This window comes from Sapajus apella, unplaced genomic scaffold, assembly GCF_009761245.1.
Source record: "Sapajus apella isolate SASKATOON/1434 unplaced genomic scaffold, GSC_monkey_1.0 scaffold25, whole genome shotgun sequence".
Taxonomy (NCBI): Eukaryota; Metazoa; Chordata; class Mammalia; order Primates; family Cebidae; genus Sapajus; species Sapajus apella.
The window spans coordinates 12,563,504-12,589,494 of record NW_022436965.1 but is presented as its reverse complement, the minus strand read 5'-3'; the positions used below and the strand labels follow the sequence as shown (position 1 = coordinate 12,589,494).

The 25,991-nt window shown below is 42.9% G+C and overlaps 1 long non-coding RNA gene across 1 annotated transcript; it reads left to right on the top strand.

Annotated features, from left to right (window-relative positions):
- Window positions 1–269: 269 nt before the first annotated feature.
- LOC116560102 lies at window positions 270–25,647 on the top strand. Its single transcript, XR_004272787.1, has 3 exons — window positions 270–282; window positions 884–893; window positions 25,166–25,647. It is a non-coding gene; the product is annotated as an uncharacterized LOC116560102 (long non-coding RNA).
- Window positions 25,648–25,991: the final 344 nt, after the last annotated feature.

Sequence of the window (25,991 nt, the reverse complement as noted above, 5' to 3'; positions counted from 1 at the left end):
ACAATCAATCACAATATAATGAGATCAAAATACAATGCAATCATCATTGTAATGATATATCACTGATTTTTCTAATGGAAGAAGCACAGGGGAAAGCAAGAGACTAGAAACGGGAGGTGTGCTGTTCAAGGCTATTCCACAGATCAAGCAGGAGAAATAAATGAACAAGAGCAGCTGTGGGGAGGAGAGGGGACATACAGAATATATATAATATATGTTTATAAAATGTAATCAACATGCATTGATGCTCTGTTGACAGTAGAAGATGAGGGAGAAAGAGAAGTCAAGGATGATCCAAATGTTCAGGCTGTGGAGATGAGATAAAGCTGTTTTTTTTTTTTTTGGCTAATACTCTTAGAAGAGGAGGCAGTTTAGTGGGGAAGATGATGTGTTCAGTTTTGCACATGCTGACTGTGAGGAGCCTGTGGGACACAGGGGAGTGTGGTCCATAAGTAATTGGCTGTAATAAGCTCAAAAGAAAGGATGGAGGGGAGATGTGGTGGTTGAAGCCACAGACACAGATAGGATTGTTGAAGAAAAGCTTAGTAGACAAGTCTGAGGAAGGAGCTCTAAGGTGGACACAGGAGAACTGGACACAGAAACATAACATGGAGGTGCCAGAAAGATGGGCAGCAAACCAGGAGAGGATGGTGTCCCAGAAGCCAGACGTGGTGGTTTCAAAAGCAGGACAGTGGTGAACAATGCCAAACCTAGGAGGAATATTGAGAAAGGTAACGAGTAAAAGTGTGTTCTCTGGATCACTGGATTTGACAATTCAGAAGTTTGATTATCTTAACAGGAACAATTTCAGTAAGGCTATGGTCAAGGAAGGGAAGAATTAGACATAGAAATCACTTTACAGCACATGGAAAGTAAGGAAGAGGAGACAGCAAGTTAAACTACTCTTTCCAGAACCCTAGCTGTGAAGAGAAGGGCTGGGCTACCACGAGGCACTCAGGTTTGAAGAATCGGTTTAGGGTCGACTAGACAAGAGAGAGTCTCTGCTGATTCATATGGAGAGACTGGAGATACACAAACACTGAAGAAGCAAATCTCAGAGGAAATGGGTCACATGGGATCCAGAGCACAGGAGCAAAAGCTAAACCTAGCTAGGAGGAAGGGCACGTGCTCCTCTAAGACAGGGAAAAAGAGGTGAAGATGGGCATAGGTGGAGACAAGTTTGAACATTAGGGGACCAGAAACCAAGAATTCCCTATGGAGTAGAATGTCAGGTTCTACTGGTATTCATAATACAATGCAATCATAATACAATGCAATACAATACAACGCATTTGGTAAGAGACGTGAGAAACATTATGAAGGTTTGGAATGGCCAGTGTGGAATACAAGAGTAGGCTTTAACTAGGAACCTGTGCTCAGAGTGAGAAGTGGGCTAAAAATGCACCTGTTATTGGACACCTCCAGGCTGACTTCTGGCTCCATGGGGATGTTAGCCTTCTGTGCTTTGTTCCATGCTATATTTGCAGTGCCTTGTACAGTGCCTGGCATATGACAAGAGCTCAATAAAATTGTATTTATAAATGAATGGACACCTTAAATGTACAGCAGCAACAGCTTGGACTTTATGACTGTACTCAATAGTTTTCATAGCCTGAGTTTAGAATTAAACATTGAAAAGAGTTTCCAGAGAAAGTAAAGGAGAATGCTGGAGCAGTGAGTTTAGGGAGTTGACCTAAGAGTAGATAAAAGAATGCCATGTGGGATATAAATGAGATACAAAGACATACGAATTATCTGTATACTTTATTAAAAAGAGGTCCCTAGCTATACTTAAGAGACTCACTCGGCCGGGCGTGATGGCTCAAGCCTGTAATCCCAGCACTTTGGGAGGCCGAGGCGGGTGGATCACAAGGTCAAGAGATGGAGACCATCCTGGTCAACATGGTGAAACCCCGTCTCTACTAAAAAAAAATACAAAAAATCAGCTGGGCATGGTGGTGCATGCCTGTAATCCCAGCTACTCAGGAGGCTGAGGCAGGAGAATTGCCTGAACCCAGGAGGCGGAGGTTGCGGTGAGCCGAGGTCACGCCATTGCACTCCAGCCTGGTGCACTCCAGCCTGGGTAACATGAGCGAAACTCCGTCTCAAGAAAAAAAAAAAAAAAAAAAAAAAGAGACTCACTCAAACAAGACAGTGAAAGACATTACATTATAATAACAATTTATTTTTAATTCTTAACCAAAGTGGGAATGATGGGATAATGGCCACACATATATTTCCAGCAACATCTGATACGCTGTGGCTCTTTTTAGTCAGCGTAGCATCTCATGTTTCTGACTCTAAGAATGAATCAAGGGGTGATGGTTTAGTGAAGAGCAGCCTCTTGACTCCAGCTAAGCTACTCTCTGGAAAGAGTCTGGGATACGAAGTTCATGGCCTCAGCCAATGTTGGCCGCCAGGACTTCAGCCCCTTGCTTCAGGTGGCTGGGCGGCAGACAAGATGCAAAGCATCCCGTGCTGCTCAGCTGTTCTAGTTATTAGGAGGAGGTGTGCCAGGAAAAGACGGTGCCTGTGCCAGCGACAATTAGCCTGGCACAGGCGCCTTAAGCTACCAGTGCCAGTCCTGGATCTGTGACTCTTACCACGACCTTAGAAGTGAAGGTTTAGGCACAATGCAGGCTTCCTACAGGACTAAGGCACCCTGTGGATAAACCTGCACAGCACTCCTTCAAATGCCACCTCCGTAGCTGCCTGCAAACCTGCCTGCTTTGCATTCACTTCTGCTGCCAAGAGCTGGAGAAGCAGTCTATCATTCAGGAAGAATGACTCTGTGCTTCCTTATTAGCCCGAGGCTGGCAGAGGTGGCCCAACCTCCTCCTCTCTTCAACCCTCCCATTTGATTGATGCCCCCTGAATCAAGAACAGTGGGTGGCAGATGGATACTGCTGTGACTTCTGACCCCATGTCAAGCTCCAGCAGGCAGAGGTGACTCATAAGCCCACTAAATGAAGTAGGACTGGAATATTCTTGGAACGTTCTCTCAGCTACAGGCTGAAAGGATGTAAATTCCCCAAAGGAGCAAGACAACTTGGTGGTCCTGGAATAAAGCTGTCCAGGTGCAAATCCCAGCCCCACTATGCCAGCTGTGTGAACTTGGGCAAGTTACTCTGCACCTCTTTTTCTTCATCTGTAAAATAGGCATAATAATAGAACCTCCTACCTCGGGGTTGTCATAAGGGTAAAATTAAATTAAAGCCCTACAAAGTGTTTGGCAAATTACAAAATTCACAAGAAATGTTAACTGTTATTATTTCCCTGGAAATATCATAAATTGCCTAGGAAGTATTCTGCACAAGTCATCAGTAAGGGATTAATTGATTACTCATCACTACTGTGAAATCTACAACTCCTCCTTGACACTTAATCCAACGCCCCCATTGAGCCACGAGATTAAGAAGAAACAGAGAAAATGTGTTTTCTCAACAACACAGAAAGAGAAATAGTGGGCTAAGGTGAAGACAACAAAATTAGAAACTTTAAGAAAAGGCAGCCCAGTGCTTCTCACACTGGAGTACTTCCTGCTTCAGGAACAATTCAGAATGCCACGGGATACTCACCAATTTTATTTCCTAAGCAATTTTAATAATATCTTCATTTAAAACAAATACAAATGTTTTTGAATGAAATTCAAATGTGCATTAATTTTAAAGATGAAGCATGATACTTCAAAGAAATTTTACGTTTGCAATGGGGCAGATGCATATACACACACACATACCCTGTACCCCCAGAAGTTACTCTCTACCATTTGATGGAAAATTTTGAGAGATGCACTCTAAATAGAAGCAGACTTCAGACATACAGAGCCAATGAGCTGGAAAGAATCTGTGGAAAGTCTCCATCTCTGCAGGTGAGCCAGTGTGTAAGCCAGACAGACTCAGGCCAAGGTCTTCATGCACACACAGCTCTTTGATTTACAAGGTCACAGAACTTCAACTATTCTCTACTGCTGGGTAAAATTTATCATATTATATAAGACACTACAAGGTACCCAAGGGGCCAGTGACACTCTCAGTTTACCTGAGATGGGTGGTGTTTGTCCTTCAAGGAAGGTAGGTCCTCAGGCTCCATATAGAAACACACCCCAGTATTTGAGAGTCCAGATGTTCGTCCTGATGCATGACACACACAGTCACATATGTGACTCGGACTCTCACTGCAGCTGTCTGAATCAGTAGACAGCCCCATGCCACTCAGCAGTCTGCTCCTCTCCCGGTAGAGAGTCATGATCTTGTTTATATCTCCCTAAAAACTGTCCTTTCCTTAGTCATTTTGGGAAGTAGCAAAGGCCCAAAGGAAACAAAACAGAAATTAAAACCTGGATTTGGTTGTAACTAAACCATTTGCTAGCCACGTGCCTTTGGAAAAATCTCATTTAAAAGGGCTGTGATGTAGATGAAATGATATATGGAAATACACCACTGCAAGTGCCTATTAAATACAGGAGTGGGTTTTCAATAAAACTTTGCTTTTCTCTCGTTCATGTTTCTTACATTCTGTTAAAGGCATAACAAGCTAAACTATATTCAAAGCTCATGTCTTTGGTACACTATGGGAGTTGAGAGCTCAGGCGTTGCAGTCAGAATTGGATTTGGATTCCAATGCCTCCGCTGATTAGCTATGAGACTTCACACAAGTTATTTAACCTCTCAGGCTAAGTGTCCCCACTTGCTAAATGAGTGTATAATAATGGATGTCTTCACAAGGTTGTTATAGAATAAATGAGATAATGTACTGTGCATGGCATGAAGGAGGTGTACAATTAGTATTTGGCAAATAAATGAATGCCAGATCTAGGAAAGGCACTCAGCCTTGATAAGCGTTCGACAAATGATTGTCATCAATGTTGTTTAAAACAGCGTAGTGCTTTTTCTAGTTGGGCATTGTGGCTCATGCTTGTAATCCCAGGAATTTGGGAGCCTGAGGCAGGAGGATCACTGAGGCCAGGAGTTCAAGAAAGCTGGTCAACATAGTGAGATCGTGTTCCTACAAAAAAGAGTGGACAAGGTGAACTCGTTCCTTATCTTCTTGGAGTTTAGTGCCTAATGGGGACACAGCCTAGGTAACAGGCAATTCCAGTGTAAGTGCTGGGAGAGGATGACAGTGAGAAGCAGATGTAATGCACAGCAAAGGTGTCAACCCTCGCCAGAGAAGGTTTCTCTGAAAAAAAAAAAAAAAATCTGTCTCAACTGAGACCTGAAGGACGAGAGTGCCTTATCCTGGAAAGAGAGAAAGGAGAGCAAGAGAGAATGTTTTGTGGGCAGAACGGACATAATGAGGGCTAAGAGGCAAAGGAAGACCTGGTACATTTGCAGCATCTTAATGGGTTTTATGCTCAATGTGTTTCGAGCTTAGAATGCAAATAAAAGTTGAGAGTTGATGCTGAAGACTGTCCCTGCTTGACACCTGGACAAGAAGAGTGGAGTGTAGAAATGGCAGGCATTCCTCATAAGCATGTGCAAACCCCCTAGCTTTTATCATATAATTGCTGTGATAAAAGCTAAAATTGGATCATATGATATTTTCTCATATAACTGGTATGATAAAAGCTAAATGGGCAGCAAAGGCAGTGCCTGTCCCTGAACTAGATGTGGAGCTAAGGCAATGCTGTGTGACAAGCTGTTCAGCAGGGGAATATTCACACTAGGTGAGCAATCAGTTACTGAAGAGGGTATCCACTGAAGAGCTTCGCAGACACTTATGATGAATACCTGCCATTTCTGCCAGCATCCTACACCCCGGCGTCTGGCAATAAATTATCAATTTTCCTTTTGTGAACTTCCCTGCCCCCTCTCAGTTTAGTTGTCATGTGTGAGACTTGCCCCATCTCTTGCTCTAAGAATGGGCATAAAATTTAGACCTGGACAGTAATAGTCTTGGATCTCCCTGGCCATGGGATTAACTCAGCAGTCAGCACATGTCCAGAGACATTCCAAAAAAGCATGCACCCAGAATTCATGCTTGAAGTACTGGGAAAGAAGGATGTTTCTCACTGGGTTGACAGACATAACAGAATGTCAATCTAGAGCAGCAAGCAGCCATCTGCCCACCATTTATTCGTTCAATAACTGATGACCGAATAACTACTAGGCGCCTCGTGTTAGAGGCATTAGGAATACAAAAATAAAGACATAATTCTCTTTCTTAGGTTCTCACCATCAACTGGAGAGGCAAATAAAGTAAACTAATCACTTTAGTAAAATATGGTAAGTATAAGGGCAGAAGTTACATACATTATTATATGCAGGGGGAAAAGCAGCCAACTCAGAGAAAGCTACGTTCAGGATAGGCCATGGTGAGTTGGGGTGTCTAAGGCAGTGAATTGGAGTCAAGAGCTCCCAAGAGAAGTCTGCAGAGACACACAACTGCGGTGGGCTCTGTTCATTTGTTTATACTTCGCTTCTCTCATAAAGATTTGTGTGCTTTGATTTAGGCATTATCAGCACACAAGTCATAATTAAATTCACAGATATAAATGAGATTGCCAAGGAAGCGCACAGACTTCAAAATAAGAAAATAGGAGTTTAAGGTAAAAAGTAGAGGAAGAGAAGTCAATGAAGACTAAGAAGATAAAGTCAGAACAGCGTCAAAGGCAACCAAGGGAGGAGAGACTGTCAAGAAAGGGGTAAAGACGACAAACACAGTAAGACACCAAATTACATAAGAACTCCAAAGTGCCCACTGGAGTCCACAGGGTAGGTGAAAGGGTCAGAAAAGGGAGAGAACAGTGAGGGATTGTTTTTGTTCGTTGGCTGGTTTGGTGGTTGGTTGGTTTGTATGTTGTAAAATGGGAGAGACTTGAAGATGTTTTTATCCGTGGTGAAAAGCCATCGGAAAGACTGAAGACACAGGAGAATAAAGGGACTGAGTGATGAGTGTGGTGGTTCCAGAGGAGGCTCATGGGGATGGGTAATCCAAGAAAAGGGATTTGTCCCAGGTCAGGAAGTGCACCTCTGTCTTGGGGAAAGGAGGGAGGCAGCAAGGGTATGACTGCCCATGTAGATAATTTTGTGAGCTAGGCTAGCAGGGCTGATGGACAGTAAGTCTACATACAAATCGTACTTTTTAAAAATGGATTTGATCCATCATTCTGCTAACATGTTATGAATCTCCCATAATTTCCAGAGTCAAAAAGGACTGAACTGATGGCGGCGAGTTCTAGAAGCTGAGGCCGCAGTGCACTGCTTCCAAGGGTGGGTATTTTCTATTCTACTTGAAACCACAGCCTGGCTGATTTTTTCTTTTTTTTTTCCTCTCTTTTTTTTTTTTTTTTTTTTTTTTAGACTCAGTTCAATTTCTTTTAAACCTTAAGCCTATGGGTCACACTTATTTCAAGCAATTTCATTTTCTTAAGAGTCAGGCTTTTGTGTCTTTGCCTCTCAAAAGTCAGCAGCAGCTGAAAAGGCACTTGTTCCCATCAATAACTCAATAACCATATGAAAACAGAAACAGGTATTTAAGAGGAGTCTGTGTGGAATTGCTCCCTTTAAGACATCTTTCTCAAAGGCATCTATTCCTCCTATCAACATTGCACTGTAAATGGGCCCATCTAGGAGAATCCTTTAAGTTTCTGTTATAGAATATCTCAATCTGATGAGGCCTGGCTGGTGACACGTGAGATCTATTTCAGAAATAAAGCGCCTGTCCTCGAATTGGATGTGGAGCTAAGGCAATGCTGTGTGAGAAGCTGTTCAGCAAGGGGAAAATTCACACTAGGTGAGCAATCAATTACTGAAGAGGTTATCCATCCCAACGCATTCATTTTATAGCACATAAACTGAAGCCCAGAGTGCCATATGGTTCACTGGGATCAATGCCAGGACCCGAATCCAGGTCCCCCGACTCCCAGCCCAGTGTTCATTTCTCCTCTCGTAACATCTGCTGTTCCTGCTGGGCAGCAGACTCCGCAAGGGCAGTGACCTACCTTTTCCATCTTGTTCACTTAGGTATCCCCCGCACAGAGAGGTGACAAATCACAAATATGCTTGTCAATAAGTTAACCACACTCAGGTTATGCTGCTGTTGGTCACTTATGAGATTTTGTGCAGAGCTGAACATCAGAGTTAAAGGTCTCGACAGAAAGGAAAAAAAAATCACCAATCCATAAATACACGGTTTATGAACTTTGAAAATACTAGAAACTCTAAATATGACTTCCAGTGTGGAAGCCTTGGCAACAGAAGCCATAGAGCCACCTCTTGTAAAGAGATCCAAGCCAGAGTTTCATTTGTCATGGGGTTGGCAGGCACCACACCCCTAGTCATCTATATAGCCTGAGAACAAAAGTTTCCACAACGCCCCTAAGTCAGTTTTAACCAACTTGAATCCTCCTTAAAATATTTAACAGCCTCTCTCCTCTCTTCAAGCACTGTAGCTGCTAAGCCTCCTTTCGTCTTCCCATAATCAAACCTGCCTGAAGTTTTCTGGTAAGTTGAAATCACATGCTCTTTCGAACATGAACAATACATTCCATCCCCCAGGGAACAGCCTTTGCCAGAGTATGAAGGAACTCCAAGGAGTTAGGGTTGGAAAGTGGCATTGCCACAGTTGAAGTTAGTTTTTTCAAGCAGAACCCTGTGAAGTTCTTCGTTTTGCTGAAAACCATGTGCTGGCTTAATGCCTTTCTATTCTGGTTGAGACCAAATGTTTCTCAAATGAGTCTCCTAGAAGGGTCTCCAATGAGAACTGTATTCCCTCTTAGCATTCTTCAATTTGCATTTGGTTTGTGTTAATTGGTTAATGGTGAAAATAAGTACTTACATCGATTGCCCCTAAATCAGGAGCTGCTGCTGCTGCTTCTGCTATATCCCATCATCACAGCCTGCTGTTACTCACAGCTGGCAGATACTGTAAACTGTGTTGCCACGTCAGCTGCCCAGAACCTTTCTGCTTCAGTAGCAGTTTCCCATCGGAATGGCTTAATATGCAGCTCCTGAGGCTGGAAACATGATCTGACCACCATATTGAGAAGGTCTGAATAAAAGAGGCCACTCTCTGAAATTACAGAAACCACACACTCACCTTTGTTTTCCAAAGAGAACCTAACTATTACATTGAACTCCTAAACAATCAGGACAGCAGGTTAATAATTGACAAAAAAAAAATTGCAACAGGATTAAACATTGAAAAAGTGAAAATTAGGGACTCCGCATTACAGGTGTTAGTTCATTATAAAATTATTAGTTTGGAGTGGCAAAAAAAAACTGAAAAGGTGAATGCTCATTAAGAAAGAAATAGTTGGATAAATAGTGAGATATTTATGTTGTGAAGCATTAGGATACCGAATAACAAATAGTAAAGCTATGCCAGTTGACTTGCAAGGGTTTCTATGACATATTACTGAGTGAAAAGGTGTATTATCCCTCATGCCATTATAATGCATATACAGAATTATTTCAGATTATTTATGAGTATGTAGGTATTAAGGAAGACACTTTATTTATGTAATCAGAAGAAATAATAAAGCTGTCTTTATTATGTAAGAATCATCGACAAGTGGTAACTTGCCTGAATTCTTATGCTTCCAAACACTCTGCTGAATCTTAAATGGATCTGGGTTTTTCCTCTCCCTGTTCCAAACACACAAAAGAATCCTTAAAGATGTCTTCTGTTTATCTAGAAAAGAAAAGCCATGCAAAAGAGAAAATGTAAAATCCTCTTCTAGCCCAGACCTTACACAGCCCTTCCCTCCTTTGAGCTTGTTGTCAGAGGCAGGTCACCTCTTCACACCCTTTCTACAGAGGGAGGGACCCCAGAGCACATTGCTGACTGCTGTTCAATCCATACTATCTCAGATGATGCCTCAAGGGTTGATTCAGAAATTATTTTAAAAACTACCAATTGAGGAAAAAAGACTTAGAATTGATCAACCAATCCCTGCATTTTAGCACCAGCCAAAAACTGAGAAATAAGCACTTGCGATCAATGACCAAATAATCAACACATCTTACATAATTAGAATACAAGAGAGGTCACTGTGTATTTCTTGGCCACTTTTTTGAAGTAAAATGAAGTGAGCTGGGCAAGGTGGTTCATGCTTGTAATCCACGCACTTTAGGAGGCTGAGGCGTGATGATTGCTTGAGCCCAGGAGTTTGAGATCAGCCTGGGCAACATGGCGAAACCCCATCTCTACTAAAATCACAAAAATTAGCCCTGTGTGACGGCGCTCACCTGTGCTCCCAGCTACCTAGGTGGCTGAGGTTGAGAGGCGGGAGGCCAAGGCTTCAGTGAGCCAAGATCACACTACTATACTCCAGCCTGGGTGACAGAGTGAGGCCTAGATTCAAAACAAAACAAAACAAAATTATGTGAGGCATATGAATGTACCTAGATGTTAAGTTATCTTAATTATATAGACAATGGAAGTTTTTTTAATTGGGAAAATTACAGAAAATTCAAGTTGTTCAATTGCCTTAATGGCTGTGTATGAAGTACATACAAGTATGAAGCAGAAGACACATATGTATTAGGTATTTATTATCCTGGAATGGAGGAAGTTCTCAATGTTAAATAGGGAAAGTGTCTGATTTTGGTAAAATTTCTGAATTATGGAACTGTTTTCAAAATAACTTTTTAAAAAGAAATGTTCTTTTACTTCAACTACAAAAATAATTCAAAGTAGAGTCCTAAAAATTTTTTGTAATCCTAAAGGATCTTGTCTCAGTTTGTATGGGCTGCTATAACAAAATACCACAGATTGTGTGGCTTATAAACAACAGGTGTTTAGTCCTCTCGGTTCTGGAATCTCAAAAGTCCAAGCTCAAGAGGATGGCAGATTCAGTGTTCCATGAGGACCCATTCCTCATATGCAGACATCTCACTGTAACCTTGCGTGGTAGGAATTAATCCCACTCATAAGGGTTCTCCCGTCATGACCTAATCACCTCCCAAAGTCCCCACCTCCTGATACCATCACCTTGGGGGTTAGGATTTCACCATATGGATTTGGGGGGAAAACAATCAAACAATAGCATTTATCTTGAATTCAACCCATCATTTTAGATAAAAATTAATTCAGGTCAGACACGTGGTTTTTGCCTATAATCCTAGCCCTTTGGGAGGCTGAGGCAGGCAGATCACTTAAGCTCAGGAGTTCAAGACCAGCCTGGGTAACATGGCAAAACCCTGTCTCTACAAAAAATACAAAAATTAGCCAGGCATGGTGCTTTGTGCCAACTTGGAAGGCTGAGGTGGGAGGATCACTTGAACCCAACAGGTTGAGGCTGCAGTGAGCTTTGATCACACCAGTGCACTCCAGCCTGGGCAATAAAGTGAAACCCCGTCTCAAAAAAATAAAATAAATTAGAGATTCAGAAAGGTTAAATAACTTGCGAAGGTCATACAGTAGAACTCAGGGCTTGTGGCTCTCAAGGATCCGACAACATTGTGCTGCAAATATTAACAGCAGATCTTGTGAAAAGTGGCTTGTCATAATTAGAGAAGACACTCATAATTACCATATTCTTGCTTTGTATGCAAAGAGCACTTCCTGAGATTTATGCAAAGAATAATTAAATATGGCCTGCATTTGCCATCTTGTCTTGCAATTATTCTACTTTAGGTTGTTAATAATTACTCAACTAGATGAAATTAAGGATACAAGTAGATATCCATAAAGAGCGGAATGTAAACAAATGCCAAGTGTGTGATATCAACATTAAGTGCTATGAGAGGTCAGGAGTGGGTGATGAATTCAAATTAACTGGGGGTGGTGAAGAAAAAAAGATTAGTGAAAAAAGAAATAAGAAGGAATATTAAAAGATTTGTTATCTGTGAATGTTGCACATATTAAAGAACACTTGTACTACACATGCCCTTATTGATAATATTGACCTTTAGTTTACATGGAACTTGGGACCCCCAATTCTAAGACAATATTGCAGTCTCATTTCCCACACATATCCCTTACTTAAAAAGAGATACACTTGGAATATGTACATAAAGTGTACATCCACATACTCATAAACCTGCATTTTCTTTGGTTCAGACAGCTTGGATAAATTAGGGAAGTTACTAGATTTGTCTGCATGTAACTAAACAATAGAATAAACATGAAAGCAGGAGCTGAGGCAGGAGAATCACTTGAACCTGGGAGGCAGAGGTTGCAGTGGGCCAAGATCATGCCATTGCACTCTAGTCTGGGTGACAAAGCGAGATTTCATCTCAAAAAAAAAAAAAAAAAAGGAAAAAAGAAAAAAAAAGAAAGGTCGGGCATGGTGACTTACACCTGTAACCCCAACATTTTCAGAGGCCAAGGCAGGTGGATCGTTTGAGGCCAGAAGTTTGAGACCAGCCTGAGGGACATAACAAGACCCCCATTTCTACAAAAAAAAAAAAAAAGTGAAAAATGCAGTAACTGATGTGCTCCTAAATACACACCTTTTGGATTTCATAGGCATATCCTTTCCAATGTCACCAGCAGATTGGAAGTATTAGCTCAGACGTCACTAAACCAAACCCATGGCAGAAAATAAGTATAAATGTTTCGTCTTGAAAGAATTTTAAGCTCCACTACTTAAACTAAATTACTTATTTACAATAGATGAGAAATCTCATGTTTACCCACCATAAGACTGGGTCAAGTATTTTGAAAACATCTTGAACTCCCCAGGAATGACTGTAAAATGTGAAAAAGCCCCTTTTTTTTTTTTTTTTTATTTTTTTTTTTTTTTTTTTTTTTGAGACGGAGTTTTGCTCTTGTTACCCAGGCTGGAGTGCAATGGCGCGATCTCGGCTCACTGCAACCTCCGCCTCCCGGGTTCAGGCAATTCTCCTGCCCCAGCCTCCTGAGTCACTGGGATTACAGGCACACGCCACCATGCCCAGCTAATTTTTTGTATTTTTAGTAGAGATGGGGTTTCACCATGTTGACCAGGATGGTCTCGATCTCTTGACCTCGTGATCCACCCGCCTCGGCCTCCCACAGTGCTGGGATTACAGGCTTGAGCCACCGCGCCCGGCCCAAAGCCCCTTTTTAGAGCAAAGACAGTATATCACAGTGGTTATGTGTGTGGGCTCGGAAGCCACACTGTCAGGCTGGGTCCTGGCTCTGCCACTCTCTGGTTCCATGATGTCAGGTGAATGATTGAATCTCTCTGGGCCTCAGCTTCCTTATCTGTGATATGGGGTTAATAGTAACTATCTCAAAGGTTGTTGTGAAGAGTCAATCACTACCAGTAAAGCATTTAGACAAGTACTGCAGCCTATGGTCTATACCTCTAACCTAATAGTAATTAGTAAATTGGTATGCTATTATTTAACAATTGTTGAGTGCTTACAGTTTGCCAGCTTTTTGCTGATTCTTATATGTATATAATTTTAGGCAATCCCACACAGCAGCACTTTGATGTAGCTTCCGTCATCCATCCCCTTCTATTATAGGTGAGAAAACCGAAGCTCAGAGAAGGTAGGTACTTTGCTCAATGGCCCACAGCTAGCAAGGATAGAACCAGACTTTGAGTCCAGGTCTAGTATGGATCAAGAGTTTGAACTTTTTAATCCCTGTTTATACTTCCTCCCAAGCCAGCAGTTCAAAAATACTTAACATAGGCCCATTGCTTGGCTCATCCATTCGCCGGTTCATTTGCTGAGAGCCAGCTGTATGCCAGGCACTATTCCTGGTGTCGTAGATTTAGAGGTGAACCAGATGGACCAGAAGGGCGCTGCCTACATGAGCCTAGGATCCAGGGAGGGAGACAGACAAGTGAACAAAAATAAACCCATCATGTAATGCCAGCGGGGGTAAGTGCCTAGGGGAGAGTCAGAGGATAGAGAGCGTCAGGGCCCGGGCGGGAGGCTATTTTAGGCAGAGCAGTCAGGGAACACTTCTCTGAGAAGTGGAAATGAATCCAGTGAAGGGTTTTTCATGGCAAGAATGGCAGAGGGAAGTGTGGAAGACAGAGTGACTGTAAGTGCAAACGTCTGGAGGCAGACGAGCTGGGCCTATTGGAAGAGTGAGGAGGCAGAGATACTAGAGGGAGTTGGTTTGGAGACAGAAGGTGTAAAATAGCCTCTCGAAGAATAGGAAAGTGAATTAACTAGGGAAATGAGGCAGCACCACTAGGCACCACTGAGAATCCACTTGAGCTCTGTGCATAAAATTAAGAGCAGTAAGCCAGCTATGTATTTTTATCCAGCCACACTCTGAGATTTGGTGCCTGGATACAGACCTGAATTGGTGGGTAGAGTTTTACCAGGTCTGGGGTTTGCCAGGGGAAAGCATGGGAGAAACACGAGAGCCAGGGACCATGGATCCAAGCTGGGAAAGGAAGGATGGAAGGGGAGCCTGAGGGTCACGATGGACAATGAAAATATATATGGATGAGTGAGCCTGGTGAGGTCAGACAATGGTTGAAGTTGGGGTTCTAGAGGGAGGGAACTGGAGTGGGGAGGTGGTAGTCAGAGTGGGATGCCAGAAATCAATATTTTTGAGGTTGGAGCAAGTACTAGGAATGCCAATCACCACAGCATGACAGAGTGAGTGGCTGAGGCAGGAGGAAAGGCTGCTTGCACTAGGAAGGCCAAGAATCAAGAGGCCAGAATACTACTTAGATCACCGGCTTCTGAAACCTGGCCACATACTAGAATGACCTGGAAGCTCTTAAAAAATATGAATGCCAGGCCGGGCGCGGTGGTTCAAGCCTGTAATCCCAGCACTTTGGGAGGCCGAGGCGGGTGGATCACGAGGTCAAGAGATCAAGACCATCCTGGTCGACAGGGTGAAACCCCGTCTCTACTAAAACTACAAAAAATTAGCTGGGCATGGTGGCACGTGCCTGTAATCCCAGCTACTCAGGAGGCTGAGGCAGGAGAATTGCCTGAACCCAGGAGACGGAGGTTGCGGTGAACCGAGATCGTGCCATTGCACTCCAGCCTGGGTAACGAGAGCGAAACTCCGTCTCAAAAAAAAAAAAAAAAAAAAAAAAATATGAATGCCAGCCAGGTGCAGGGGCTCACACCTGTAATCCCAGCACTTTGGGTGGCCGAGGCAGGTGGATCACTTGAGGTCAGGATTTTGAGAACAGCCTGGCCCACAGTGAAACCCCATCTCTACCAAAAAATACAAAAGTTAGCCGGGCATGGTGGTGTGCACCTGCAGTTCCAGCTACTCGGGAGGCTGAGGTGGGGAACTGCTTGAACCCAGGAGACGGAGGTTGCAGTGAGCCAAGATGGTGCCTGCACTCCAGCCTGGGTGACACAGTGAGACCCTGTCTCAAATAAAATAAATAAAATAAAAATGCACATGCCTCCAACCCCCTAAAGATTCGGGCTTAATTGGGTAGAAACAGGGAAAGGGGAGGAGAGAAGTGTAATGCCAGGCATTTTTAAAATCTTCCCAAATAATTATACAGCCAGGGGTGGGCCTGACTGACATACGTGGACAATCAATCACCAAGAGAAGAGGTGGAGAGCAAAGGAGAGCCCGCAGGGGCTCAAAGCTTCAGACCACAGCACAGAAGACTTAAGCAGATTCCCATGGCCTGTGATTCCAAGCTGGTGGGCGGGTTAGGGAGAAGCAATAGCCTGGGAGTGGCCATGAGGAGCAATGCAGATACCTACCTCACCTTCAGGCCCTGGTACACTTGAGGGGTGTCCCCCTGTCCCCAGGAGTGAGTCAGGCATCATTTGGAGCACAACAGTGAGGTTGATGATATACAGGAAGGCGCTGGGGGTCAGGAGCCTGGGAGATGAAGTCAAATAAGGAACCATAAGAGCTGTGTAGGGGAGGGGCTTGGGAACCCCGTACTCAGCTAATCACCAGGTAAGGCACGGTGGGATTAGAATCAAGGCCTCACAGGGGAAGGTGGTAGTAGATTCTAATTAGAGCCTCTCTTTTATATTTTGACTCTTGGGCAGCATATTAGTTTCCTGTGGCTGCCATAACAAATTACCACAAACTCTGTGGCTTAAAACAACAGAAATTTATTCTCCAAGAGAATGCAATCACCAAGAGAAGAGGTGAGGAGACCAAGCAGAGCCGGCAGGGGCTCAAAGTTTCACTCGGTGGGAAGAGTGACAAGAATGACGGCAGGCTGGGAGGAGCCCACAGCACAGGAGGCGGAGGCTTACACAGATTCCCATGGCCTGTGTTTCCAAGCTGTGGGGAGGGTTAGGGAGAAGCAATAGCCTGGGAGTGGCCATGAGGATCAATGCAGCCTAGAAGTCTGGAATTGAGGTGTGGGCAGGGCCATGCTCTCTCTGCACCCTCTAGAGGAGAACTCTTCCTGCCTCTTCCGGCTTCGGGCAGCTCCCAGACAGCCTTGACATTCCCTGGCTTGTAGCTGCATCAGCCCAATCTCTGCCTCCATCTTCACACGACCATCTCTGTGTGTGTGGCCAAATCCCTCTCTCTCCTTACAAGGATGGCAGACACTGGATTTAAGGCTCACCCAATCCAGCATGGCCTCATCTTCACTTGATTACACTTGCAAATACCCTATTTCCAAATCAGGTCACATTCACATATGCGGTCACATTCACACCACGGGCTAGGACTTCAGCACATATTTTGGGAGACACAATTCAACCCACAGCAGGCAATTGGTAAAAGCGATATGACAGCTGGGAATGGGGGTTCCCACCCAAATAACACCGGCTCTTTAAGCCACTATGAATTCCACTGAGAATACGCCACAGCCAGAAGAGGGTCAGCCATAGGCCTCCTTTCTGGCCCTCTGTGTCAGGGCAGGAGAAAGACAGTCTTGGCCAGCATACACACAGCTCCATGAGCCTCCTCCAACCTGCTTGAGAGAAAAAACAAAGCTCCAGCGGGAAAACCCATCGTCACAGTGGGCCAACAAGCCAAACAAACTCTCTGTTCATAGCAGGTCAGCAGTGTCTTTGAATACACATTTATTTGATGAGAAGCCACAATTAGACAAGAGAATGAAAGCCTAACAAATGTCCTGCTATCTCATTAGCAACAGGCAGTGAAAGTGGACTGGTCAAGACAACACAACCTGTGTTGTGTGGCAGAACCCAAATTTCGTAAAATGGGTAATGTACTCCATCCATCAATTATCAAGAATTAAGTGCCTAATATTGCAATGTTAGCACAAGAAAAATAAAATCCACAGCACCCTCCTGTTCTTAGCCACAAGCTGGCGATGTGAAGAAAATGAGAGCCACATGTTAAAGACAAGGTATAGTTAATTGTTAAATTGTATGATGCAGATAGACTCAATAATAGAAATATAAAAATAGGAGAGATCAGTGACTGAGGATTACTCAAACTGGGCCTTCTGGAGTTTGGTATTTCCATTCTGTACATTCCAGTCACCAGGCTGGCTGGACCCTAAACCCTCTACATTCACTCTGTGAGAGTCTCAGCATTCCTGATTTACAGGTGAAGAAACCAAGATTCACAGACATGAAGTGGCTTGCCCAAGGTCAGACAGTATAAATTTCCAAGTTGATAATTGAACACAAGTCTTTTATCCGCAACTCCAAAGCTTTTTCTACAACGCACTGAAGGATGAGTAGGGTTTGGATAGGTAAGGAAAAATAAGAAGAGTGTTTCATGTTTGGCAAATAGGATTAATATTTTATTATCACATTTAGCTCATCAGCTCCTGAGAGCTGGCCTGAATCCTCAGATGAGAAGCGGCTGTCAGTCTCTTAAAATACCTGCTCTTCAAATATCTGGGTCAGTGAGAAGAGGATCACAAGGTCTCCTTGCAGATATTTTTAACTTAAAAACGATAACCTTTAAAGCAAAGGAGAGGATAAAAATGAAATTAATAAATAAATCAGAATTTTTACAAGCTGAAGTCAAAAGAAAACTGTTCTGTAAGGAAGAGCAGGTTATTGACCCTGACTTGGAAGCTGTAGGGAGGTATCCCAGGTGGATCTCAGTGGTTCCTGGCTCCAACAGATCTGTAAAGGGTGGCCTGGAATCAGAAAACGGACCTGAGAAATGAGCAGAAATGCTAAGCAGGAGACGTGCAAGGGCCAGTGCCACTTCCTCACACTGCCTCCAGAAAGGCACTGCCCTTCACTCTGTCTTGAGAGAAGAAAGGGGGAAAGAAATTCAGCAAACCTACCCCAGCCACTACCACTGGCTCTCACAATTTTCAAAACAAAAGGATGGGGAATCTTTTAAGCAAGCATGGTACATTTCGTGAAAGTGGCACCAATTGACATGTAAATGCTGTTTTAATATTGAGAAAGGTATTCTGAGCGCTGCTTTGTTTATTGTGACAAGTTAGCAATAACACTTAACACCCTGCACAGCTTTCCCATCAGCTCAAAGGTACTAGGAATGAGGAAGGAATTCTAGTTGTAAGTGCCAGAAAATATGTCTGCCAGGTCCTCAAAGGGAGAGGTTCCCGCAAAGCACCCCACTGTGTCACATGTCAAAGGCAGCACATGAGAACAGTAGGTTTCCCTTAGGCCTGGGGCAAGACAGGCACTTTGCTGCACTGAATCCCATGCAGGGAGAAAGTATCAGTTATAACAGAAGTCCTGCATCCAAGGAACTGACCCCCTGGTCGCATCTCTAATCCAAGACCTGGATCATTTCACCATTTGCTGAACATCATTGAAGGACAGGACTAACATATACAATGCAGCAAGTCAAATATGCAAACCTATGGCTGTCTGAGGACTGAATTGCTGTGGGAGTTCTGAGGAGAGAACAATCAATATAAGCTGGTTTCACTGAGGGAATGACAGAATCTTGGAACAGGGAGACTTGCTCCTCCAGGCTCTGGTGTGCACCACAGACACAGCGGTGCCCAATCCCCCTGTCACAGAGCTCATCATTTAGCCATCAGTCTCCTGACAAAAGAGGGTACTGGTTGGTCATGACAAAAGTTGGCACTTATCTAGGGTCTGTGATGTGCCAAGCACTATGCTAAGTGCTTCACAAATATAATCTTACTTTATCCTCATAGCAACTCAGTGATACGGCCATTACTATTATCATCGTTTTATGCATGGGAAACTGAGCTCACAGAGCTAATTAGCGGTGATGCAAAAATCCCAATCCAAGGTTTCCTGGCTCATGAGCCATTCTCTCTCCACTATACCACATGGGAAACAAGATCAGATGAGACTGTATGGTGTAGTGCTTGGAAGCCAGGTGAAGCAGTTCATATCTGCTATGGAGGGGATAGGAAGTTATCTGCTGTCAGTTCTCTCTTCCTGCTGCTGTGTGCCCCCTCTGCCAAGTCATATTCCCAAGAGATACACACGGAGCTCAAGGGATCCTCCCCTGCTCCCAGATCTCCTTCAGCTTTCCTGCCTTAGTGAACTGCAGAATTTTTCTCTCTCCCTTAAATCCTAAACCAATGATAGCCATAAGAAACCAGTCCTCATGGTTTTTCTCATCCAGCCCCTGTACTAGCCTTTTTCAGGGTTCCTAAGATCCACAGGAACCCTGAAGTTACCCAAAATCAAACACCCCACCATCTTTTAAGTGGCATCTTATCACCCAAAACATCTAAAGGAGAAGAAAGATGTTTCTCCCTACCTTTAGTTCTTTAGTTCACCCACCAGATCTTCCCAGAGAGGGAAAGGGGTATCAGAAAAGGGGTGTCTGCATTCTCTCCACCTCCCTAGAGGACCAGAGATTCTTCTCTGCCCTCCATCCTCTCTATTTCTGAGTTGGCAAGTACTGCTCCCTAACTAGGCTAGGGTCAGGAAGGGCGCGGTAAAGCTCATCCCACCTGAAGGGCATGAAACTGAAAATGCTACAATAAAAGAGGAAATTCTTACATTTGAAGGATAAACCCATTTATCAATGGCAAAACACTTTCAGAAACACCACTTCATTTGAATCTCTCATACTAGTTAGTTGATATTACCTTCCCTCCTTCTTTTTTAAACAGATGAGTAAACTGAGGTACACAGAAGAGAAATGATTCTCTAAGGTCACAGAGGTAATACTTGCAGCCAGGCCCCTGAGCCCAAATTCTCTGCTCTCTACTCTCTAGCATGTGTTCTCAGGAAACTTGATTTACATAAGGATGCCAGATAGAGACAGCAAAGTTTAGTAGTCATTCCCTATGGTCATCCTAACAGATTTGGGAGACTTAACCAAATAGTTTTGGTTTCATTTTATAATCTCCTATGAATCTAACCTCCAACAATATAACTATCTTACAATATTTGCTCTTAGTCTTAGCGAACTTTAAAAGTAGTAAGTTCTATATGTTTATTCTTCTTCTATTAAAAAGTGCTACTTTTACTTTGCCCTAAAATATTTCTTTAAAATGTTAAAGTTGTCCTTAGTTCTTATGCTGTGAGATTTAATAAGTTCATATTTTTATCCTAGGTTTTCATTATCCTATAAATCTCAATCATATTCCCCTCTCAGCCTGTGTCTTTCTTTCCAGAATGAAGAATGCTAATCCTTTTATCATCACTCACAAAGAATGTTCTCTACCCTCTTGATCAACTTACATGTCCTTCTCTAGACCTTGTCTGGCTCTGTAATTCTTTGAGGTACTTCAGATCACTGGGCTCCCATCACTCCGTCTAATCTTCTGTATAAAAGAGCACAATGGCTTTAGCTAAAATGTAAAAATATTTGAGAGACCATTTTAAAAATCAAACAATTCTTTTGCTCCATGTCAGCCCAGCTTATGCTGAAAAAATATACATTTTTTGCTTCAATAAAATGAAATGAACTCTGAAATGAATTTAAATACACTGGTAAAAGGCAACCTTATAACCTATTATGAAAATAACTTGCAAAGCACTTTTACATACATTATCTCATTTGACACTCACATGAACCATGCAAGGTAGAGAAAACATGTGATCCTTATTTTTCACATGAAAAGAGTAAAAAGGTGATGAGACCAAGATCAAAGAGCTAGAATTAGAGCCCCAGTCTCTGGCCCTTCATCAAGAGAATGGTGCTTTTGCAGCTGTGCACTGCATCCTTCCTTATATTCACTTGCCATTTATTTTAAATCACAAACTACCCCCTCTAAGACGTTCGGTGATAAACAGCAGTTATGAAATAATTCATGGTTCTATTGAAAGGAAACATGTTCAAGGCTAGTCTATACCCTGTTCTTTTCTGGCTCTATACACTCTCCATGGTTAATCTCAGCCACACCACAGGTATCAATATCACCTCCTTGCAAATGATTCCCAAAGTTACATCTCTAGGCCACACCTCTCTTCGGAGCCCCAGACAGGTATTTAACATGTCCTGTAAATCTCAATAATTACAAAACGTAACTTTTTGCCCCATCATAGCTTCTCTCCACTGCCAAAACCCAATTCTGATGTCCCTTTTCTCAAACATCCAGGAGCTAAGAGTCATGTTGACATTTCCCTCTCCTTCCCCCACCCTACCCCATATCCAATTTAACATCAAGTCCTTTCACCCTCATCTCCTGAACAGCTCTCCCTTCTGTTCGTTTCTCTCCTTCCCCATCACCACCACCTTAGTCCAGGATACAACCATCTTTCATTTGGGCTTTAGTGGACTCCTAACTGTTCCTCTCTAATCCCTTCTCCCCACCATAGCTGGAGGGATTCCAAAAGGCCATTCCGGTCACGCTGCCCCCGTCCCACCTCTGCTTACAACACTTCAGTGGCACCCCTTGTTTTAGCGTAAAGTCAAAACTCCCATAACTTGTTTGCACATCCCTGCCTAACCTGGGCCCCACCACCAGCCTCATCTCACAACAGTAGCCTTTATTTCTCAAGCTTCAGCCCCACTAGACTCCTTTCAGCTCCCTTTATTCACTGAGCTTTCACTAGCCACAGGGTCCTGGAATATTCCCTTTCTTCCCTATCTAAATCACTAGGATTAAATTCCTAGAAGCTTCCATCTTCAGATAGAGGCTCAAGGGTCTTTCCTCGAGGAAGTTTCTTGATCTTCCTGAGTTGAATTCCTCCATTAGACCTCAGATGGCACCAGTTTAGCATGACTTTATATATTTGATTAATGTCTGTCTCCCCTACTAGATTCGTAAACTTTTGCTCACACAGAAGCACATCGATAAATGCTTATGTGAATATGAATAAGCCCACTAATGAGGAAATGATTATATATCATATACCTCACTATGGAATACTAAGTAGCTGCTAAAAAGAGATAACTCATATACTAACACGAATGTCTATATTATTAATTTAAAACAGCACATTACAGAACAGTATGCATACTATTTTTAAAACTTATATGTATATACATTTATTTAAAAAAAAAAACTCTGTGTTTGTTGGGGTGGTGTGGGAGGCTGTATTTAAAAAGGTTTGCGCCAGGCATGGTGGCTCAAACCTGTAATCCCAGCACTTTAGGAAGCCGAGGCGGGTGGATCACGAGGTCAAGAGATCGAGACCATCTGGTCAACATGGTGAAACCCCGTCTCTACTAAAAATACAAAACATTAGCTGGGCATAGTGGCGCGTGCCTGTAATCCCAGCTACTCAGGAGGTTGAGGCAGAAGAATTGCCTGCACCCGGGAGGCGGAGGTTGCAGTGAGCAGAGATCGCGCCATTGCACTCCAGCCTGGGTAACAAGAGTAAAACTCCGTCTCAAAAAAAAAAAAAAAAAAAAAAAGGTTTGCAAGACTCAAGACTAACAATAAATTGCTTGAAGTGCTTGCCCTGGAAAATGGAAATGAGACAAGGAAGAGGAAAAATAGGATAACAATTTCTACTTAAAAATTTCTGGGTTTGACTTTATCCAGTGACCATATAGTATTGTTGTAATTAGTTCAACAATGCCATTTTTAAAATAATGATACAGTTCACGAAAGTTCAGGAAACTGATCATTTCTAAATACAATGAAAAAGAGGTAGAAAAGTCACTTTGTATGATCCTCAACAAGGATACAGTTCTAGAAACAAGCTAATTTCCAAGCCAGACCTTCAATCTAGCAGTAAGTTCTGATGAAGAAGCAAAATGGAAGAGAACAATTGGAAATGCCAGAATTTGTTCGTTTAATTAGGTTTTACGTCACTTTTATTAACAAAAGAGATTTCAAAAATTTATTGCTGTCCTGGCATGGTGGCTCACACCTGAAATCCCAACACTTTGGGAGGCCGAGATGGACAAATCACTTGAGATCAGGAGTTCAAGACAAGTCTGGCCAACATGGGGAAACCCTGTCTCTACTAAAAATATAAACATTAGCTGGTCATGGTAGAGAGCACTTGCTACTTGGGAGGCTGAGGTATGAGAATCACTTGAACCCGGGAGGTGGAGGCTGCAGTGAGCCAAGATCATGCCACTGCACTCCAGCCTGAGTGACAGAGCAAGACTCCACCAAAAAAAAAAGGCATTGATTCCTTTATATAAACTTGGAAGGAAAATTAGAAAAAAATATAATAGCATGAATTTTTCTTAGTTTACTCCAATTGCTTTAAATTAAATACAATTGAATACATGAAAGCACCTTGCTATCCCTCACTTCTCAAATAACAGCCCTTATTATCTTTACCATAACTCAAATAGAAAGGTCATTTTCTAAATTCACACAGGTTACACAGTAAAGAGCAGGAACAAATATACTGGTGGTGCACAGATAGGATCATTCCACAGATAATGGCAGAAAACCTCACTTTGGTTGTGCAGGTGGAGAGACCCACAGTTTCTGAAAAAGGGGAGGTGGGCGTGTGGGCATGATTCCTCCAGCAGCAGCCTACGAGGAAGAGCTGGGAAAAAGTCTGTGAATATAGAATAAATACTGTCACTTGGAGCTGCATTGATTCTTTTTTCAGACTAACTAATGGCTCAGATGGTAGAACAACCAAATGATGACTAAAATATGAGTCAAATGCTTTCAAATCAAATCATTCCAGTGAAACAGGAACAGAGGCAAGGAGAGAACAGGTCATTAGAGGTTCTAACCAAAACTTGTTAAATCTAAAAAAACTCACTCTCCTAAATGACTGCCTCTTTCTATCTAAGTCATTTTGATGTTAGTGAACTGGAGACAATAGATCTTTATTACCTGTGACACCTACTGATCAGCTCTCAGCAGCGGAAAAGGCAGCTCCTGGCTGGGCTCATACACTTTTCCCAATCCTAATTTGTCTTCTCTCCCATGATCTATCCAGCATGTCTTCAGTGATGCCAAAGGCTGTTACAAAACTCTAAAATAAGGCTCAAAGTTTACTTTTTTAATATTTTTGAAAACCAACTTTCATTTAAATATAAAAATAGCTCATATTAAGATGAAATGGGGATGGGGGAAGGGAGGTGAGAGGAAGCCTATTATGAAATGGAATCACAGGTCATGAAGCTCCCAGAAGGCTGAAACTAATCCCCTGTGACACGGAAGAGGTGGCAGCATGTGCGCTGGCCCTCGTGGAAGTACCACGTGGCCCACAACACACTCGTGGGTGATTTCCCTGACATCTTTCTCCTCCCCCTTCCTTCTGCTAATTTCTTCGTTTCCAATTCTTTCCTCAAATGTTAATCCCTATCTTACCATTCTATTCTTCCAAAAAAATATGTATTTTTCTAAACAAAGCCTCTTACCACATTTATTGGAAGCAGACTTAATCAAGAATAAGTGGAAGTACCCACATGTCTCTGTTGTGTCAGGTGCCTGTTTTTATCCCTACGCCACCTCCTCCTTTTTGAGAATTATCACTCATGCAGTAGGAGGAATACAGCACAATGTTTAGCACCCAGCCCAAGTACAGGACCTCTCCCAGCAAACCAGGATGCCGGCAGAGACTGGAGCTGACTTCAGCCTAAGCTAGGCAGGCTACACACATTCCCTGTTCTCTTCCCTGAATGGATTCACTTACAAAGGAGGATAACATGATTTTTTTTAACATTTTTTATTGCTATAAGACATACATAAAATTTATCATTTTTACCATTTTTAAGTGTACAGCTAAGCAGTGTTAAGTACCTTCTCATTGTTGCACAATTATAATCACCACACACCACCAAAACTTTCCATCTTCCTAAATGGAAACATTGTATCATTAAATAATAACTCTCCATTCTCTCCTCCCCAGCTTGCAACTGCCATTCCATATGTTGCACATTGAGGATCCCTTATCTAAAATTCTTTTTTTTCTTTTTAATGAGACAGAGTTTCACTCTTATTGCCCAGGCTGGGGTGCAGTGGCACAATCTCGGCTCACTGTAACCTCTGCCTCCTGGGCTCAAGTGATTCTCCTGCCTCAGCCTCCTGAATAGCTGGAAGGGAAAACAGTAGAAGTAACCAGCATTTGCTAATTGCTTGCCATGTGCCAGGTGCTTTACCCAATCACTGCATGTATAGCTCCCAATGACTCTGCGAGGTAAATATTGTAATAGCCACTTTATATAGGAAGAAAAATGAAGGCACTGAGACCTTAAGTAACCACCTCCAAAGCTGGGATTTAAACTTACATCTTGGATTCGGAGGCCTGTATTCATTCCACTACACATGTTGTTCCTTATGAATCAGGGCCGAATGTGACAACTCCTGGGGGAGACGCTACAGGAAGGTACAAGAGGAAGAGAAGAGATTGCCCCTTGTCTGATGGTAAAGGCACATGACAGGGGTAGGTGTTAGAGGTCAGGAAGGTTTATGTTTGACAGAAATGGAGGGCGGAAAAAATTGCACAAGCAGAGCAAAATAAGAGAGGCAGAAAATTCAGTACATACTTCGTGCCCAGTGGAACTGTGGGCCATAAGGCTGCAAAGTGGTGCAGGGAAAAGTCATGGTCACAATGAAATGCTAGCTCAAAGAGTCTGAACTCCACCATCAGGCAATGGTGAGCCACTGTAGGTTTTTGAAATGGGACATAGTCAGAGTTATGCTTCAGGAAGATCACCATGGCAATAATGCACCACAAGGATGGAAGTGGTGACAGTAGTTTAAAGGTAGGAAAAGCAGTGAGAAGGTCCCTGGTGACAGCAAATGAGGCATAAACAGAATGGAAAAGAGGATATGGATGTGAGAGATATCTCAGAGGTGGGAATGACAGAACTTGGCAATAGTGATTTCATAACACACTTCATAAAGCATCAAGTAGGCTGACCATACCTTCTGG